At 46.9% G+C, this 17,381-nt stretch overlaps 1 protein-coding gene across 3 annotated transcripts in view; it reads left to right on the plus strand.

The window, feature by feature from the left end:
* The window catches only part of ZBTB7C (zinc finger and BTB domain containing 7C), a 322,326-nt gene that overhangs the window by 267,366 nt on the left and 37,579 nt on the right, over positions 1-17,381 (plus strand). Inside the window, exon 1 of one of the 3 annotated variants that reach the window (XM_082254582.1) lies at positions 3,956-4,034. The exons of the other annotated variants lie outside the window; for them this stretch is intronic. The gene's annotated coding sequence lies outside the window, so the exon portion shown is untranslated. Of the gene's footprint in view, positions 1-3,955; positions 4,035-17,381 lie in introns of those variants that run through there. 3 annotated transcript variants of the gene reach the window in all.

Consider the following 17,381-nt stretch of genomic DNA (forward strand, 5'->3'; position numbering starts at 1 on the left):
TCATAGAGATCACAGTACTCCCATGACAATGCATCTGCTTATTTCCACAGAAGGACGGGGCCATCTTTGTTCAGGAATCACCCAGGGTTACCATTTACTTCCTGGTCTGAGATGCCAGCTCAGAGATGACACAAATGTCTGACACAGTTCAGCCCTTGCTGCAGACTCTTACCTAAAGTTACAATGTACAGTCTGATCACTGGGGGAGAGGAAACTGGAGAAATGCTTCCTCCTGCCGGCAGCAGACTGATGACATCATCTGAGCCTAGGCAAAGTCACTGGACCTGGAGTTCAATGATTGCTTTTTAATGACATAAGTTGGAGCTTTTTTGGTGATACTGTAGCTGTTTATTGTGACATGTCACACATTTATTCATGCATATCGACATCGGGTGGAGGAACTTGACTGGCCTGCACAGAGTCCTGACCTCAACCCGATAGAACACCTTTGGGATGAATTAGAATGGAGACTGCAAGCCAGGCCTTCTCTCCAACATCAGTACCTGACCTCACAAATGCACTTCTGGAAGAATGGTCAAACATTCCCATAGACACTCCTAAACCTTGTGGACAGCCTTCCCAGAAGAGTTGAAGCTGTTATAGCTGCAAAGGGTGAGCCAACTCAATATTGAACCCTATGGACTAAGACAGGGATGCCATTAAAGTTCATGTGTGTGTAAAGGCAGGCGTCCCAATACTTTTGGTAAATTAGTATATATATATACAGTATCTCACAAAAGTGAGTACACCCCTCACATTTTTGTAAATATTTTATTGTATCTTTTCATGTGACAACACTGAAGAAATGACACTTTGCTACAATGTAAAGTAGTGAGTGTACAGCTTGTATAACATTGTAAATTTGCTGTCCACTCAAAATAACTCAACACACAGCCATTAATGTCTAAACTGCTGGCAACAAAAGTGAGTACACCCCTAAGTGAAAATGTCCAAATTGGGCCCAATTAGCCATTTTCCCTCCCCAGTGTCATGTGACTCGTTAGTGTTACAAGGTCTCACGTGTGAATGGGGAGCAGGTGTGTTAAATTTGGTGTTATCGCTCTCACTCTCTCATACTGGTCACTGGAAGTTCAACATGGCACCTCATGGCACAGAACTCGCTGAGGATCTTTGCTGGTTCCTTTTTTCAGTCACTAAGATGTCTGAGTTCCCAGGATGCACCTGTTTCTCTTTCTTAGACTAAAGGCCCGTACACACGTACCGATCGTCGGCATACAAACGTCGGTGGACGAAGGATCTGCCGATTGTACGCGTGTTAGTATGGTGCCTCCGACAGATGTCTGCGCACAATCCGCGGACAAAAGTCTTTCGTGCAAACATGAAAATATTTGTATGCCGACACCAGAACGGACGATTGTTCGCCTGTCAGTACACAATTCGGCCGACAGACCGCAGATTTGCAAGACTGGGCATGCTCAGAAAATAGAAAACACAGGGAAAGTTAACCATTACATGACATCACTTCTGCAGTCGGCGGACAAAATTCTTGTGCTGTCCTTGTGCTGTCTTTGCACTTTTCAGCAGACACCGACATCCCGGGGAGAAAAGAGGAACATTTGTAAGCCGACCATCGGTACGTGTGTACGGGGCTTGAAGAATGATGGTAATTTTTGTTATAGGTGAACAGTTTCTACAACAACATTACATTTACCACAGGCTCCATCTTGTGGTCAAATTTGATATTGCAGGCAAACAACCTAATTAATATCCTCCTGGAGGCAGAACATGGTGTATGCTCACCAGTCACCACACATTAGATTCTGATTTTATTTTATTTATTTTTTCACATACTTATATAGCGCTGTCAATTTACACAACGTTTTACATATACATTGTACATTCACATTAGTCCCTGGCCTCAAGGAGCTTACAATCTAAAGTCCCTAACTCACATTCATACACATATTAGGGCCAATTTAGACAGGAGCCAATAAACCTACCAGCATGTGTTTGGAGTGTGGGAGGAAACCGGAATACCTGGAGGAAACCCACACAGGCACAGTGAAAACGTGCAAACTCCAGGCAGGTAGTGTTGTAGGTTGGAAATTTGAACCAGTGACCCTTTTTGCTGTTAGGCGAAAGTGCTAACCACTACACCACTGTGCTGCCCAGATTGATTGTACAATCCTTTTCAGATCTACCAACAGGTGTGCAGTGTAAGGGCTTGCCTGATTGGATACAGATTGATTGGATAGTGTAAGTAGGTCCTCATATTATATGGTTTTGGTAAATCTAAAGTTGATTGTACGGTCAGATTGGAATGTGTATTCTGAGGCTAAAGCTGGCCATACAATCAGATTGCACAATCTCCTTTAGTTTTAACAAAACATAATCGGAGGACCCCCCCTACGTAATTCAGTATGTATACAGCCAGGCAGGCCCTTGCACTATATAGTTGATGGTAGATGAAAGGCTGTAGATATATTCTTTTCCTGGGTGGGGTTCAGCCATGAGTACCCAGAGGACAATAATTAGAACAGAAAGATTTATGTCATTTTTATTTATTTATTTATTTTTTACTAGTAATGGTAGCGATCTGCGATTTTTAGCGGGACTTCGACATTGCGGCGGACAGATCGGACCCCTGACTGACATTTTTGACACTTTTGTGGGGACCAGTGACATTACTACAGTAATCAGTGTTAAAAATATGCACTGTTACTGTAATAATAACACTGGCAGGGAAGGGGGTTAACCCATGGGCGATCAAAGGCTTAAGTGTATGCCTAGGGGGTGTTTTCTAACTGTGAGGGGGGGTGAGCTTGTGGAATCAACACAGAGACCTATGATCCTATATAGAAGGATCACAGGCGCTCTGTGATCATTTCAGAGAGAACAACGGTCTGATGTGTTTACAACAGCAGACCGTCGTTCTCTCTCCACGGGGAGTAATCGCGGCCGCCCCCCCCCCGTGGATCGGCTTCCTCGCTGCCTAATGGGGGCGTGAGCGCGCCCCGGCGTCGCGCGTGTGCACCCCCAGAAGCGCTCCTGTGAACCGCCGTACAGGTACGGGCGGCTCGCGCAGCCAAGCCTACCTGCCGCAGTATATGTGCAGCAGGCAGTCGGCAAGTAGTTAAATAGAAGTCGCCTTGAAGTAGCACAGGAACCTTTTCTAAAGTCGCAGCGCCTTCAGTAGTGATAATTAGGACCGCTCTCATTGACTAACATGGGATTTTACAGTCACGGGACTTGGAGTCTCACAAATCGGATCCCAAGGCGCGGTAGTGTGATCCGAGCACATAGTTGCCAACATTTGAAAAAAAATTCCAGGGACACTTTGAAGCACAGCTATCAATTGCTTACCACGCCCACTTCCCTGAAGCTCCGCCCACTCTGCATAATTAATATTCGCCTACTTATATAGAGAGAATTACAGGAAATTAAAAAGGGAATTTTAAACTTAAGGCCACAGTAGCAGAGTTGGAATAATTCTCCCATTCAGCTGCACTACTTCTGCGTAACATTTATGGGCAGCCCGATTAACGGGCACTTCCAGGGACAATATAAATTACCTGGGACAGGCTCCTATTTGCTGGGACTGTCCCTGCAAAAACAGGACAGTTGGCAAGTATGCCCGAGTCTAAGAGTTAATCCGGGGGTTGCCTTCTTTTTTTTTTTTTTTCTTTAAATTGGAAATGTGCGTCAGGGCAGGCGAGGGTTAACCATACGTGGGCACTGCTGCAGTCTTGCGGCGGTTCTCTTAGCAGGAGATTGGCGGCGGTTTGTGAATCTTGTCCCGGGTGTGGCTTGTTAGGTTTACAATCGCAGCTCTTGGCCCGAATTTCGGCGTGCTGAATGAAGACACAAGGCTGGGTCTCCTCACCTCCTAATCTGACGTGGGGGTGGGGTGGGTGGGTGACAACGCTGCCAGCCAGAAAAAAAAATCTGTAGCGTGTCTGAAGCTCCATCTACAGGGACCTATCGAAGCCTACCAAGGGGCTGCGCTCCATGAACGCCAAGCCGATGCGTCCTGCCAGGCGATGGGGAGGGAGATTTCGGGTGTAGACGCCAAGGTACGGGAGATGTTTATCGGTATCTGGGGTTCGGGGGCCAGGAAAAAAACTTTTTGTCCGGAGACGTTCTCCAGGTCGGGGGGGTCAGGTGGGTGTTTGCAGCGCTGCGTCGCTGGCGTCACTTTTTGTTTTGTTACGTGCCAATGTGCTGTCAGGAGGGGCACGCTGGCCTCTTTGTTTTTCCCGAGAAGCTCTCTTTGCTGGTGACACATTGTACGGGAATAGAAATTTCTCCTGGCCCGGTGACAGAGGGGAGGGTGGGATGTCCTCCAAGGAGAGTCGGGGAAAGTGCTGCACAGACTCAGCTCAGCGTGGAAAGCAGCACTAATAGCGCCCAATCAGATCTCATGCAGAGTCCTTAAAGTGCAACTTCACTCTCCCAACATTGGATATTTTTAATCCTCATGCTGCTGGTATTAGTAAATAGATAGGAAAGTATATCATATTTACTTGTTTTATACTTTTTTTCTTCATGTCTTCAGTTACTTCCTGGTTTCTTGCCTAGGCAAATGATGTCACACATCCCAGGAGTCTTCAGGAGGGGAAGAGGGGCTAAGCACACCCTCCTGCATGCATGCCTGAGCTAAGGGCAGATGGATTCCAGGGAGTAAATGCTACATACTTTTTGCATACCTCCCAACTTTTTAAGATGGTAATGAGGAACACCTATTAGCAAAAGTTTGTAGGCATAGGACACACCCCCTGCCACGCCCCCTTAACCACTTTAAGGCCCCTTTCATATGTTTCACAGTTCAGATCCGCCTGTCAGTTTTTTAGGCGGATCTGAGCAGATGCCCCATGCATCTCTATGGGGCAGCAGATGTAAGTGGAGACATGTTCGCTGACATCCGATCCTGTCCGTCACATCCGGACGGATAGAAACCCTATTTTCCATCCGTCTGGCGGATCAGATGAGAACGGACAGGCGGTCCGTTCCCATCCGATTCCCCCATAGAGGAGAGCGGGGACCTGACAGCTCTGTCTCCGTACACAGAGCTGCCATCCGCCTGCTCAGCAGGGGATCGGTGGATCGATCCCCCGCTGAGAAAAACGGAGTCCACCGACGGAGCGGACAGTGTGAAAGGGGTCCAAGACCGGAAGGATTTTCCCCCTTAATGACCAGGCCCTATTTTGCAATTCGGAACTGCTTTATTTTAACGGACAATTGCGCGGTCGTGCGACGCTGTACCTAAATAAAATTGATGTCCTTTTTTTCCCACAAATAGAGCTTTCTTTTGGTGGTATTTGATCACCTGTGCAATTTTTATTTTTTGCGTTATAAACAAAAAAAGAGCGACAATCCCAAAAAAAAAAAAAAACATTTTTTTCACATTCTGCTATATAACATTCACGAAAAAAAAAATTTAAAATCACATTTTTTCATCATTTTAGTCCAATTTGTTTTCTGCTACAAATTTTAGGTAAAAAAAAAAAAAAATCCCAATAAGCGTATTTTGTTTGGTTTGCACAAAAGTTATCGTGTCTACAAATTAGGGGAAAGATTTATGTCATTTTAATTAATTCATTTATTTATTTTTTTACTAGTAATGGCGGCGATCTTCGATTTTTAGCGGGACTGCGACATCGCGAGTTATTTTACCTGACAATTGCGCAGCCGTGCGATGCTGTACCCCCCCCCCCCCCCCAAAAAAAATTCCTTTTCCCCACAAGAGCTTTCTTTTGGTGGTATTGATCGCCTTTGCTTTTTTTTTTTCTTTTTTTTTTTGTGCTAGAAATAAAAAAAGACCGACAATTTAAAAAAAAAAAAAACACAATATTTTTTTCTTTCTGCTATAAGGGCCAGTTCGCACACACTCAGTACAGTGTGTTTTTTTTTTTTTTTTTCGGCATCAAAAACACATGGATAGTAGGTTACATGGTTTTCAATGGAATAGTTCACACCAGTGCTAGCAGTTCCAGTGCCAGAAAAAAAAGTAGAACATGCTGCATTTTTCTGCACTGGAACGTGGTAAAACACATCAAAAACACACAAGAACCCACCGAATTGCACCTAAAAGCACCAAAAACACACTAAGGGCTCTTTCACACGATCCGCCTCCGTAGGCGGATCCGTGTTGCTCAGCGGGGATCGATCCGCGATCCCCGCTGAGCCGGGCGGATGACAGCTCCGTCTCCGCTTGCAGAGCGGAGAGGGAGGTGTCTCAGCCCCCGCTGCTCTCTATGGGGGATCGGATGAGAGCGGACCGCTTGTCCGCTCTCATCAGATCCGATCCGATTACTGAACGGATGGAAAAATAGGGTTTCCATCCGTCCAGATTTCACGGACAGGATCGGATACGGATGGCAGCGGGTGTCAGCGGAGGTGTCTCCGCTGACATCCGCTGCCCCATAGAGCTGCATGGAGGATCCGATCAGATCCGCCTAAAAAACTGACAGGCGGATCTGATCGGACCGCCCGTGTGAAAGAGCCCTAAAACACACATGTCCTTATTTAAGGTTAAGAAAAAAGGAGGAAAAAACTGCATCAAAAACGCACCCAGAACGCATCCGGACTGCGTTTCTATGGTGGCCCTAGAACATTTCCAATTAAAAAATGTAAAAATTCGAATTTCTTCATAAATTTAGGCCAATATGTATTCTGCTACATATTTTTTGGTAAAAAAAACTCCCAAATAAGTACATATTGATTGGTTTGTGGAAATGTCATCGCATCTACAAACTATGGGATATATTTATGGACTTTTTATTTTTTCTTACTAGTAATGGTGGCGATCAGTGATTTTTAACCGGATTGCGGCGGACATTAAGTGACACTTTTTGGAGACCAGTGACACTAATACAATAATCAGTGCTTAAAAAAATGCACTGTCACTGTACTAATAACACTGGCAGGGAAGGGGATCACATCAGGGGCCATCAAAGGGTTAAATGTGTTCCTAGGGAGTGCTTACTAACTGTGGGGGAGGTGCTTTGACTGGGGAAAGACAGGGATCCGTGTTCCTGTTTACATAGGCTGACCACCATTCTGCTTCTTCTGAGAACCATTCACAATTGGCTCCCACTGTGTCCAATCACAGCGGGAACAGGTTGCCCCAGGTCACGTGCAGGTATGTGATTTTGTGCAGGAGGGCTGCCCTGCCATAGTATATCTATTTTTAGTTTTGGATAAAGTGGAGAAAAATTTGACCCCTCCCCCCCTGTCAGTTTTTTAACTATCTGTCCTGGTGAAAGTAAAAGAAAATCCCAAATTTTGGGGTTGTCACTAGAACAGGAAATCTTCTAATGGGGACACTAGTTCTGAGGACAACCAGAGATTTTCTTTACTTTGGAGGGATTTCCTCTCACTTCCTAAGCTAATGGAGCGCAATCTGTGCTTGAGCAGCTTCAATGGAGGTCACAGACCCTTAAAGAGAACCGGTCATCTGCATATAGAGGGATTTCAGCTTCCTTGTAAAAGCAATAAAAAATAAATAAAAAAAGTTAGAAAAACCTAAATATTAAAGCAATCATTTAGATGTGATGGCTGCATTCGTTTTCTTTTCTTTGGCTTTTTTTCTCTCTGCTTTCACCTGGTGATCTGGCCAGCAACACACCTCCTATATTAAAAGTGCCCCCCCCACTCTGGATGAAGGAGCACAGGGAGCACCTTTGGACAGCAGCATTGTCAGTCTCGGGGGAGGGGAGGGTTAGATGTACCAGCAGATTTAGATACACTAACAAAATGAAGCTAAACTCCAGCTCACACTTTACAAGCAGTTACAGCAAACTGTTTTTTCCTTTCCTTTTTTGGATAAAGATTTTACATGAATAAATTAAAGCTGATCACTTTAAGCACCCCGGTCAGTGTTAACTGGTTTGTCTCATCCCTGTAAACTGATACATTCTTCTGGAGAGCTTGTTCTGTTGAAAAAAACAACAGACTTTCTGGCTGGATCACCACATGAAAATAAAAGAAAGAAAGCCTAAAAAAGACAACAAATGCAGTCAATTGGTAAACTGCAATATAATAAATCATTGCTTTTGGGTTTAATACCGCTTTTAATAACATTTTTAAAGTGATACTAAAGTTAAAGAGTAACTCCACTTTTGTTGCGAAAAAAACATTCCCCTCTGGGTGATCTCTGTACATTGCAAGGATTTTAACAACCTTTGTTGCAGATTCCTACCTTTTGTTATTCTGAAGAAATCATTGTTTGTTCCTCTGTGCTGAGTGGGTCAAATGGAAGTGGTTTCATAATTATCTATCAGCTGTGACACCTGCAGGGCTCTAATGAGGAAATCTGCTGGGCCTGCATTCCTTTAGAGGTGTTCTAACCAAAGTATTTCACCAAAAATGAAATTTTTGTTGCAGGGGATGCCAGAAATCTGACTTGTAGCTTAGTGCAGACTTCTGGGAAAATTGGTGAGCCAATCACACAAGCAGGAAATTATGTTTCTGGGGGTGTGGTCAGTATACATTCTGTGTACAGAACAGCTCCAGGCGGCCATATTGTATTGCATTTTCAGAAAATTACAACAGCTGCAGATTGAAAAGGAAAGGTCATTTTTAATAACATTCAATTACAATATGATTTGTGTGACAATTGTATACGCCAGGGCTTGACAAATCTTCCTGAAATCTAGGAGCCAGCTAAAAAAGTTAGGAGCCAGTTTTTTTTTTTTTTTTAAACTAACAACCAAGCTTTATTTAATAAAACGGATACTAAATTTACACATAAATACGACTAGAACCCCACTCTCCTCTATAGCACAATTGGATGAAAACAGACTGTCTGTCTCTTTCCATCCGATGCCATCTGATCCGATCCATGGGATGGATAGAAAATAGAACCACCATCCGTCTGTTTTTGGAGGACAAGATTACTACTCCATAGAGGAGAATGAAGGGTCCGATCAGGTCTGCCTGAAAAACTGACAGGCGGACCTGATCAGACAGCCCGTGTGAAAGGGGCCTTCGGCTGTGGCATGGCGATGAGGAAAAAAGAATTATATATATATATTATTATTATTTTTTTTTTTTTAATAATAATTGGAAAAAAATATATTTTTTTTTTTTATTTTTTTTTTATTAATTAAAAAGGAAAAAAATATTATTTAGTTTTTACATTTAAAAAATAAATTAAATTAATAATAAATAACCACACCCCCTGTCAAAGGTAACTAACTGGACAGGGAGATGGTAATGCATTGTGAACAATCAGGCAGTGGAAACAGTAATTACAAGTCATTACTCCCGGCCACCACAAGAGGGCGCCAGTTCCCCATTGGAAGCCTCTCATCTCAAGTAGGCCGTAAAGCCGGGGCCTCAATTTTCGGACGGCCCGGAATCCGTGCACTCTGTGCGCGGAAGTCCGTGCAAAAATGACAGGACACCTTCTGCAGGGCACCCCAGGCGCCAGGTCGCTAATTCTAGTCGCAAATGCGACCTGGCGCCTGGGTTTTGTCGAGGCCTGGTATACGCTATATTGTTTTTTCTTTATGTTCTTTTTTTTTCCCCACGAAAGTGGAGTTACCCTTTAAATTATTATTATTTTTTTAATTTTTTATAAACAAACAAATATCTTCTACACACCCGCGCTGTGTAATGATTTTGCACAGAACAGCCCTGGTCCTCTTCTTCTCAAGTCCCCTGCCGGGGCTCCCGGCTCCTCCTCTTCTTGAGTCCCCCTGCCTGCACTCCTGGCTCCTCCTCTTCTCGGGTCCTCCGCCGGCGCTCCTGGCTGCTCCACCTCTCAGGTCCCTCGCCGGCGCACCTGGCTCCTGCTCTTCTCGGGCCCCCCCCCGGTGCTTCTGGCTCCTCCTCTTCTTGGGTCCCCCTGCCCGCGCTTCTGGCTCCTCCTCTTCTTGGATCCCCCTGCCCGCGCTCCTTGCTCCTCTTCTTCTCAGGTCCCCCACCGGCGCTCCTGGCTCCTCCTCTTCTTGGGTCTCCCTGCCTGCGCTCCTGGCTCTTCAACTTCTTGGGTCCCCCGCCGATGCTCCTGGCTCCTCTACTTCTCAGGTTCTCTTGCCTGCGCTCCTGGCTCCCCCTCTTCTCGAGTCCCCCGCCGACGCTCCTGGCTCCTCTACTTCTCGGGTTCTCTTGCCTGCGCTCCTGGCTCCCCCTCTTCTCGGGTCCCCCACCAGCGTTCCTGGATCCTCCTCTTCTTGGGTCCCCCTGTCTGCGCTCCTGGCTCCTTTTCTACTCAGATCCTCCATCGGCACTCCTGGCTCCTCCTCTTCTTGGGTCCTCTTTCCTGCGCTCCTGGCTCCTCCTCTTCTTGGGTCCCCCTGCCTGCGCTCCTGGCTCCTCCTCTTCTTGGGTCCCCCTGCATGCGCTCCTGGCTCCTCCTCTTCTTAGGTCCCCCGCCGGCGCTCCTGGCTCCTCCTCTTCTCGGGTCCCCCTGCCCCGCGCTCCTGGCTCCTCCTCTTCTTAGGTCCCCCGGCGGCGTTCCTGGCTCCTCCTCTTCTTGGGTCCCCCTGCTTGCGCTCCTGGCTCCTCCTCTTCTCAGGTCCCCCTGCCTGTGCTCCTGGCTCCTCCACTTCTCTCACTGCCCCAATACCATAAGACACACAGAACAGGGCTTAGCCCCGCCCCTGCTCCCTCCTAATTGGCTCACTGCCTGTGATTGACAGCGGCGGGAGCCAATGGTGCACAGGTGTAAATTACCTAAACGCATGTTTGTGTTTTTTTTTTTTGTTTTTTTTTACACGGCTTAGGCCCCTTTTAAAATTGTATGAGCTGAATGTCATGCGACTTTGACGCAACTTTGCAGCGCGACTTTGATCCAGAGGAAGGCGAAAAACCCCAGCAAAGCATGATCCAATTTGTGACAGCAGGGGAAAAAAATTCCTTCCTGATCCCCCGAGAGGCAATCGGATATTCCCTGGATCAACTTTACCTATAAACATTAGTACCCAGTTATATTATGTACACCTAGGAAACAATCCAGTTATTTTTTAAGCAATCTACTGAGCTGGCCAGAACCACCTCTGGTGCCCCCGCATATTAGGCATTTCTGTGTGCACCAGAGTAAGAGAAAACTCCAGGCCCATCATTTATGGGTCACACTTGTGCGACTTCTCCTGTGATTTGGGACTGCAAAGTCGCATGACAAATCGTACCCCATGATTTCCAATCAGTACCGTTCATATCTGTCCACTACTTCCATCTGACTTTGATGCGACTTGAGGTCCATAGACCTCAAGATTACACAGGCATTGCTTCAAGTCACGTGACTTTCAGGTCATACAAGTGTGAAAGGGGCCTAAATTAATGAGCTGTGAAGACTTTTAACCGCGTCAATACCGGGCACTTTTCCCCCTTCCTGCCCAGGCCAATTTTCAGCTTTTAGCGCTGTTGCATTTTGAATGACAATTGCGCGGCCATGCAACACTGTACCTACACCAAATTGATGTCATTTTCCCCCCACAAATAGAGATTTCTTTTGGTGGTATTTGATCACTGCAAGGTTTTCTACTTTTTTGCTACACAAATAAAAAAAGACCGAAAAGTTAGAAAAAAAAAAGTTTTTTGTTTATGTTATAAAATTTTGTAAATAAATACGTTTTTTCCTGCACTGATGAGTAATGATGAGGCCGCACTGAGAGGCACTGATGGGGTGGCACTGATGGGGTGACACTTATATGCAGCACTGATATGCGGCACTGATATGCAGCACTGATATGCAGCACTGATGGGCACTGATATGTGGCACTGATGGGCACTGATATGCAGCACTGATGGGCACTGATATGTGGCACTGATGGGCACTGATAGACAGCACTGATGGGCACTGATAGTCGGCACTGATGGGCACTGATAGGCGGCACTGTTTGGCAATAATGGGCACTGGTGGGCGGCACTGATAGATGGCAATAATGGGCACTGGCAGGCAGCACTGATGGGGAGGGCACTGGTGGGCAGCACTGATGGGGAGGGCACTGGCGGGCTCCCTGAGCCCTGATTGCCATCCCTGGTGGCCATAGTGGGCATCCCTGAGGTCATGGGTGGTCATCCCTGGTGGCTCTAGTGGTATCCCCCCCCCCAGGGGTCTGCACTGGTAATCAATGCTCTGATTACCAGCACAGACCCCCCCCTGCAGGGAGACTTGCAGATCGGCTCTCCTCTACTCGTACCTGTCAGGCACGAAGTGAGGAAAGCCGATCAATGGCTCTACCTATTTACTATGTGACCAGCTGTGATTGGACACGGCTGGTCATATGGTAAAGAGCCTACATCGGAGATTCAGTGTATCAGAGTGACACACCGCAGCACCGATCGCCACTCTGCATGCCCCCCCGGGGACGCACAGAGCGCATTATCCTGCACGCCGTCATATGACGTCAGGTCAGGATTATACAACCACCTTCCAGCCATCAATCGCCTATAGCGCGGGCGGGAAGTGGTTAAAGCGTCGCCTATGGAAATTTTTTGGCACTGTTATTTGCTGTCTCGTGGGCACTTATAATAGCGAAGCTACGTTAACATCATGTGATATTAAAAAATTCAACTGCCACCCTTTTATTCTATAGGGTGTCTGCTTTCAGAAAATATATAATATTTTGGGGGGGTTTAAGTAATCTTCTGGCCTAAAATCTGCCTTTTTACACGAAGGAGGTAGCATGCCCCTGTCTGGGCCATTAGATATGGAGACTGCAGGGAAGCGCTTGCCGCAAGGGCATTCAAGGCTGCAGTCCCCTGACAAACGGCACAGGAGGTATAACGTAATATATTATTAACAGTATAATATTAATAAAAAGGTTATAATATTAAATATTGATGCTATTAAATTTTAAATAAAATTAAATTAATATAAAATTAAATTTTTAAATATTAAATGATATTATTAGGAGGTATAAAGGAGAACTGTGCTCAACTTTTGCCAATTCAAGTCCTTTGGCCGTTTTAAAACATCCTGGTCTTTAAGTGGGTAAAATAGACTGCAGCCATGAGCTTGGCGTCATTTTTTTCAGCTGTTCAGTAACAGTCTGCCACCGCCTCCTGCTGTCCATGTTGGTTCCTTGGCCATGGCCCCCTGCTGTCTATGTTGATTTTTGGGATCATCTTTTCCACTGGGGGGGCCTGGGACCACGAGAAGGAGTAAATGGAGGAACGCTGCCGCCGCCTCCGCCCCCTGCTGTCCATGTTGGTTCCTGGGCTTTTCCGATCCCCAGGGGGGCCTGGGACCATAACAAGGAGTAGATGGAGGAATGCTGCTGCCTCCGCCCCCTGCTGTCCATGTTGGTTCCTAGGCTCTTCCGTTCCCCCAGGGGGGCCTGGGACAGCAAGAAGAAATAGATGGAGGTACACCGCCGCCTCCGCCCCCTACTCTCCATGTTGGTTTCTGGGCTCTTCCGTTCCCCCAGGGGGGTCAGGGACCACGAAAAGAAGTAGATGGAAGAACGCCGCCGCCTCTGCCCCCTGCTGTCCAATTTGGTTCCTGGGCTCTTCCGTTCCCCTAGGGGGGCCTGGGACCAAGAGAAGGAGTACATGGAGGAACGCCGCCGCCTCTGCCCCCTGCTGTCCATGTTGGTGCCTGGGCTCTTCCGTTCCCCCAGGGGGGCCTGGGACCAAGAGAAGGAGTAGATGGAGGAACGCCGCCGCCTCTGCCCCCTGCTGTCCATGTTGGTTTCTGGGCTCTTCCGTTCCCCCAGGGGGGCCTGGGACCAAGAGAAGGAGTACATGGAGGAACGCCGCCGCCTCTGCCCCCTGCTGTCCATGTTGGTGCCTGGGCTCTTCCGTTCCCCCAGGGGGGCCTGGGACCAAGAGAAGAAGTAGATGGAGGAACGCCGCCGCCTCTGCCCCCTGCTGTCCATGTTGGTGCCTGGGCTCTTCCGTTCCCCCAGGGGGGCCTGGGACCAAGAGAAGGAGTACATGGAGGAACGCCGCCGCCTCTGCCCCCTGCTGTCCATGTTGGTGCCTGGGCTCTTCCGTTCCCCCAGGGGGGCCTGGGACCAAGAGAAGTAGTAGATGGTGGAACGCCGCCGCCTCTGCCCCCTGCTGTCCATGTTGGTGCCTGGGCTCTTCCGTTCCCCCAGGGGGGCCTGGGACCAAGAGAAGGAGTAGATGGAGGAACGCCGCCGCCTCTGCCCCCTGCTGTCCATGTTGGTTTCTGGGCTCTTCCGTTCCCCCAGGGGGGCCTGGGACTGCTAGAAGGAGTAGATGGAGGAAGGCCGCCACCTCTGCCACCTGCTGTCCATGTTGGTACCTGGGCTCTTCCGTTCCCCCAGGGGGGTCAGGGACCACGAGAAGAAATAGATGGAGGAACGCCGCTGCTTCTCCCCCCTGCTGTCCATGTTGGTTTCTGGCCTCTTCCGTTCCCCCAGGGGGGCCTGGGACTGTGAGAAGGAGGAGATGGAGGAACATCTATTCCCCGATCTCCTCTGTGACTCAGGTTAGGTTCACACCTAGCGTCTCGTGAACGTGCGTTTTTAACACGTTTTCACATTATATGCATAGTGCAGCCAAGTCATTTCAATTATATAAACAATCTGTGCAGCGCTAATGGATTCCTAACATGTGCTAATCAATCACAGAACCTAATATGAATATCATATAAATGTGCAAACAATATAAAATACATATCTGCTAAAAACGCATTGAACAAAATCACATCATCATCAGCAGAAAGATGAAGTCCTTGTGTATCGCAATAAGTGTAAAGCCAATAATCTTCAGAAAGGGGCTCCGAAGGTGAATATAGAAACTATTTCTGTGACACCATCCCCCGCCAATCACATAGGGAGGCTTACCTGAGTGAGTGGACCCAGTTTGGCGTACGCCTAGTGAGTCAACTCATGCGTTGGTGTATATACACCCAATACACTGGAGAGGACAATGGATAGTTCCTCACGTCAATCTCCTTCTCACTCTCATGTATTGGAAAGACTCATTTATCCGTCATCCATAGAGGTTATGTGAAGAATGTTGCTCTCAGGATGGATACTTTCCAACAGTCACCACGTGGATTGGTCTGTTCTCAGTGTCAGTTGATCCCCCTCCTTGCTCAGCGCTGAGGTTAGGGTTTAGGGTTTGGGTTCAGGGTTAGGGTTTGGGTTTTGGTTTAGGGTTAGGTTTAGGGTTTGGGTTTAGGGTTTAGGGTTTGGGTTTGGGTTTGGGTTTAGGGTTAGGTTTAGGGTTTGGGTTTAGGGTTTGGGTTTAGGGTTAGGGTTTGGGTTTAGGGTTAGGGTTAGGTTTAGGGTTTGGGCTTAGGATTAGGGTTTAGGGTTTGGGTTTAGGGTTTGGGTTAGGGTTTGGGGTTAGGGTTAGGGTTAGGGGTTAGGGGTTTGGGTTAGGGTTAGGGTTAGGTTTAGGGTTTGGGTTTAGGGTTAGGGTTAGGGTTTGGGTTTGGGTTTAGGGTTTGGGTTTAGGGTTTGGGTTAGGGTTAGGGGTTAGTGTTAGGGTTTGGGTTAGGGTTTAGGGTTAGGGGTTAGGGTTAGGGTTTGGGTTAGGGTTTAGGGTTAGGGTTTGGGTTAGGGTTAGGTTTAGGGTTTGGGTTTAGGGTTTAGGGTTTGGGTTTGGGGTTTGGGTTTATGGCTAGGGTTAAGGTTAGGGTCTGGGTTAGGGTTTAGGGTTAGGGTTGCCCTATTGCCGGTACAGACACAGGAGAGGGTTTTGACTCAGGAAAGGGTCAATGGATGATGGGTAAATGAGTCTTTCCAATACATGAGAGTGAGGAGATTGACGTGAGGAACTATCCATTGTCCTCCCCGGTATATTGGGTGTTTATACACCAACGCATGAGTTGACTCACTAGGCGTACGCCAAACTGGGTCCACTCACTCCGGTAAACCTCCCTATCTGATTGGTCGGGGGTGGTGTCACAGCTTCGGAGCACCTTTCTGAAGATTATTGGCTTTAAGCTTATTGCGATACACAAGGACTTCATCTTTCTGCTGATGATGATGTGATTTTGTTCACTGCGTTTTTCACACATATGTATTTTATATTGTTTGCACATTTATTTGACATTCATATTAGGTTTTGTGATTGATTAGCACATGTTACATATCCATTAGCGCTGCACATATTGTTTATATTAGTGTTTGCACTAGTTCCGGTGTTGTGCTGACTGCTGGTTTGGACACTAGCGCAGTATATTTTTTTGCATATAATTTCAATTGGCTGCCCTACAGATGACAAATGCGCCAAAGTAGTGTGTACTTTTTTTTGGGGTATTGAGCGTTTTTTTAATTGCGCATATTTTAAGCGTCTCTGTTGATTCCATAAGCCCTCCCCCCCCCCCCCACAGTTAGAAAGCAGTCTATGGCGGGGGACACACTGGTGCTATGCAGGGGGCCAAAAGTGAAGCACTTCTCTTCAACTTCGATTCCAAGTAAAATGAAACTGCACTGCATCTAAGCACCGCAAACCAAAAACAATATTTCATTATTTTTTAATATTCAAAGCAAACTCCCCATCCATCCATGTCTCCATGCTTTATTTTGGGTGACAAATCAATTTTAAAAACACCACCCCAGCATTTCTAGCTGCGGCCATCTTAAGTAAGGGCAGATGAGTCACGCAGAATTTACTAGAACCCATCTGCCCTTAGCTCAGACTTGCAATCAGGAGGGTGTGCTTAGCTGACAAAGTCCTTCCTGAAGACTCTTTGGATGTATGACATCATTTGCCTCGGAAGTTACTGAAGAAATATAAAAAAAAAAAATTTAAAACAGGAAAAATCTCAGTGAAGTTCCACTTTATAGACCTAAAGGCTCATGGGGACATCTAGTGGTAGAAAGGGAGAACTACATCAGAAATTTTATGAGAGGGGAACAATGAGACACTTCCTATTGTGTCTACAGAGCAGGAAGTGAGGGAATTGTTCTCTGCAGATGAAAAAAAAAAACACAGGTGGAAGTTTTTACCATCCCCTACACCATCCAAAATGAAAAGAAAAGTTTTAGTTTAAATTATGGCAAAGCAGCGCATGTCCTGTGCCTTGAGCCTGTATATCTGTAATGTGAGATCACATAAGGCTAGCGCTGCCACCTCATCCCTTTTATTCCAGGATAAATAATAATTACACAGGTTCTGAGGCTGATATAATGCACATAAGGCACTAAGTTTAAATACCACCTTAACCAGTTCTGGACCGGAAGGATTTGCCCCCTTAATGACCAGGCCATTTTTTGTGATTCGGCACTGCGTTACTTTGACTGACAATTGCCCGGTCGTGCGACTCTGTTCCCATCAGAGTTTCCCCTTACATCAGGTGCCCCATCAGATTTTCCCCTTATATCAGAGTCCCAATCTGATTACCCCCCTACATCAGGATCCCCATCAGAGTACCCCCTTACATCAGGGTCCCCATCAGAGTCTCCCCTTACATCAGGGTCCCCATCAGAGTCTCCCCTTAAATCAGGTGTCCCCATCAGAGTTTCCCCTTACATCAGAGTCCCAAT

Source organism: Pelophylax lessonae (genome assembly GCF_965119305.1).
Source record: "Pelophylax lessonae genome assembly, chromosome: 1".
Lineage (NCBI taxonomy): Eukaryota > Metazoa > Chordata > Amphibia > Anura > Ranidae > Pelophylax > Pelophylax lessonae.